A 3,586-nucleotide genomic window follows, 5' to 3' on the forward strand; every position below is an offset into this window, starting at 1 on the left:
GGTAGAGCAAACTAGTGTGAGGCAGGGGAATACGAGCAATGGAAGATAATGCAATGGAATGGATAAATAAATAGATCAGCCAAATCAGTGCACAGAAATAAGTTTATAGTTTCACACAGATGTTTAATTTTTAAATTATAAATCAATGCATTTTTCTTTCATTGTGTAGTGACTTTAGCATCAATTTTTCTGATTATACTATATGATCCATTATTTTCTTGTCTCTCTTTCATCATACTGATGATGGTTGTCTCTCTTTCATCATACTGATGATGGATCATACAAGTTGATCTTAAAACTTAAAAAGAATACCGTGGAATCCTGATAACATGAAATCTAGATAACATTAAAAATAGTGATGCCCACATTTGCAGTAACATACATGATTAAAAAAGACGTAAAGGTTGTCCCATTTCTTCCATTTATGCCATCCATTTGCATTTTCTGTCAGCCCACTTCTTTTGACTGATGTTTTAAATCAAGTCTTATCTCTCGAAGATATAAGGCTCCGTTTGGTTGGGGAAGATGATTTTTTGACATAACCAGGTTATCTTATAACCAGGTTTTCGAAAACCTGGTTTTGTGGTTTGGAAAGCCAATGGTCCGTTTGGTTGACACAGAAGATGAATATACTGTGGACCCCACAATATTATTAAAAAAACTGTCATAAATTTCAAAACCTGGTTTTAATTTCGAATTCCACCTTTTTGTTGGAAGAAACTTCTTCCAATTTTTGACCAAAATTGGAAGATGAAATTGAAAACTAGTTTATAATTTTAACCAACCAAACACCAAAGTTTTTTTGCAAAACTTGGTTTTGCTTCTGATAACCCGGTTTTGACCCTCATCTTCCAGCAACCAAACGGGGCCTAAATTCCAAATCTGACCGCTAGATGATTCCAGCATCAAAAAGCTTCTGGCAAGATATTATTTTTAAAACAAAATAATTAAATGTAAAATTCGAATACAGTTGTACAGTACATCTGAATTCTAATCTTCTATAATTGTCCATTTAAATTATTTTGTTTAGGAAATATCTTCATTTTTTTTTGCTGCATAGACATTTCCTTGCGCGTTGACAAAGTGTACTATAAATGTCAATTTAAAAAATATGTTCACCTTTTCTTAATGCCTGTATGGAAACGGCTAAAGGGTAAACTATTTTTGTTTGCCCCCTGTATAGATAGATATAAAAACAAAGCAAAACAAAATAGTTTACCCTTTAGTGAATGGAAATGGCTAAAGGGTAAACTATTTTTGTTTGCCCCCTATATAGATTGATATAAAAAGAAAAGAAAACATAGGCAATGAGCAAACAAAATAGTTTACCCTTTAGCAATTTAGTGAACTGGTATAATTGGTTAGCATTCAGGTACAACGCTTTCTGCCAATAATTCGGATTAATATGTTACACCTTGTTTAGTGGAGAAGATCCCCTACTTAACCCATTCCATTGGAAAATGATGCCCAAGCTAACTTAGCATATCTACAATTCTTAATTCTTATGTCAAAATTTGCTGATTTTTTCTACGAACTTCTGAAGGTGAGTGAAGAGCTTAAATTTATTGCATGTGTGATTTACTATTAGTACATATTGGGAAAAGAGGGGTAAAAATTTATTAAGACAGAAAGGAATACAACAAGGAGAGCTCAACAAGGAGCTCGATCTTGAGCAACAAGATCATCAAATTCTTGCACCATCTCAAAGGATAGTTGCCTCCTATCCCTAATATTCCAACCCGGATCATGACTAGAAGCCCATTTGGCTAAACAATTAGCAGCTCTGTTCCATTCACGAGGAATATACGTGAACCTAATGAACTGAAAAGAGGTAGAGAAGAGAATAATCTGCTTAACAACAGTGGCCAACTACCAACTAACATCCTCAAACTCCTGCGAAGAAAGCATATTCACCACCACCTGGGAATCAAACTCATAGATAATCTTACTCCATCCCCGCAAGCAACACTGTTCCACAGCATATAAAATAGCTTGAGCTTCCATGAGATTGTTAGTGTAATCACCCTTATGAACTGAGAAAAAAAATTTAACATCCCCAGAACTACAACGAGCCACTCCCCCAATACTAGCAAGGCCAGGATTCCCACGGGAAGAACCATCAGTACATATTATCTTTGCAAAAATATTTTGTTTATTACACAAAAAATTGAAAATAGAAAGTTTCTGTCTTCTTTTATTTATTTTTTATCATTAGTTTTAAGAGGGCAGTGTGTTTTTAAAATTTGTGCATATCTATGAATTTCATAATTCAAATCATATTTTATATATAACAATAATTATGCATAATATACATTAAAAAAAATTTGAAAATAAGATAAGTCTTAGTTCATGAAAAACTAAGTATATATATATAACTGGCACAAATTTTTTGAAGTGGGGATCCAACATCAAATTTAAGAATTAAACGAGTATATTGTACAATGATAAAAGTTTTGTATTGACGCAATTTTAAGAAAATAATACAATAAAGGAAAGTAGTTCATATACTCCTAGGAGAGAATACAAGTGACAATATTGCACAATTAGTGACAAAATATAGATGGAAAAGTTTGCAACCAATCATGAAACAATTAGCAGTTAAAAAAATGCATCTATGGATTAAATTTGAAAAAAAAATGACATAATCTTGAATATTGGATAATTACATTTATGGGTTAAATCTTGAAAAACTTTGACACGATCTTAAATATGGGATGGTGTTAGAGAATGTGAAACTTATGTAATCTAAGTAGTTATTGATCTTAATACCATTTTTGGTGGCTCTTATAGTTGAAAGGAAGCAATACAATTTTGTTTGAAAACATAATTGCTCTCATTTCATTTGAAAATTTGTAATTTCTTTGGTACCATGTTTCAAACATAATTTATCTAATACCATGTCATATAGTTTAATTAAGTAGACTAGTAAAAACAAAAAAATTAATAGTTATAAGAGAATTTTTTTTAATGAATATAGTCCCTTCTCTATTAAATTAAAATATAAAAGTTACATATTCACAAAAAAGGGGTCGTGGGATACAAGATCACCCCACGAGAATCCACTTAGCACCAGATTGGAAATCAACAACTATATATATATATATATATAAACAAGAACGCCCTCAGGTGGCCAGAGCAGTACCAACCGAGGGAAGAGCAGTACCAACCGAGGGAGGATGGTCCATTCGATCATTAAAACCCCAATGATCTGCAACGTTGCCAAGTGGCTCAAGTAGAGTCCAACCATCTTCAACAACAACATTATCATATTTTTCTTCTCCCTCCACCTTGGGAGGCAAAATAGCCAAGTCCAGGCGAGGGAAGTGTTGAAAATTCTTATCACCATTTATCCCATCATAGATAACCAATCAGAGACATCTTCCCTGGGATAAGTTATATGGTTTTTGGGCATTCAGTGGTGTAATTTCTATAATTTTTGGCCAAAATTAGTAGCATAGTTTCAGGCATCCTCGGGTGCACAAAAACAAAATGTAGTTTCAGGCATTAGATAAGCTTCATCGAATGAATCTGTTATTGAATGAACATAGTTATGCTCATTAAGAATCTGCAATGTGTTTTCATGTTG

The sequence above is a fragment of the Cupressus sempervirens genome, chromosome 5 (assembly GCF_028749045.1).
Source record: "Cupressus sempervirens isolate cs-2001-9-10 chromosome 5, ASM2874904v1, whole genome shotgun sequence".
In the NCBI taxonomy this organism is placed as follows: domain Eukaryota; kingdom Viridiplantae; phylum Streptophyta; class Pinopsida; order Cupressales; family Cupressaceae; genus Cupressus; species Cupressus sempervirens.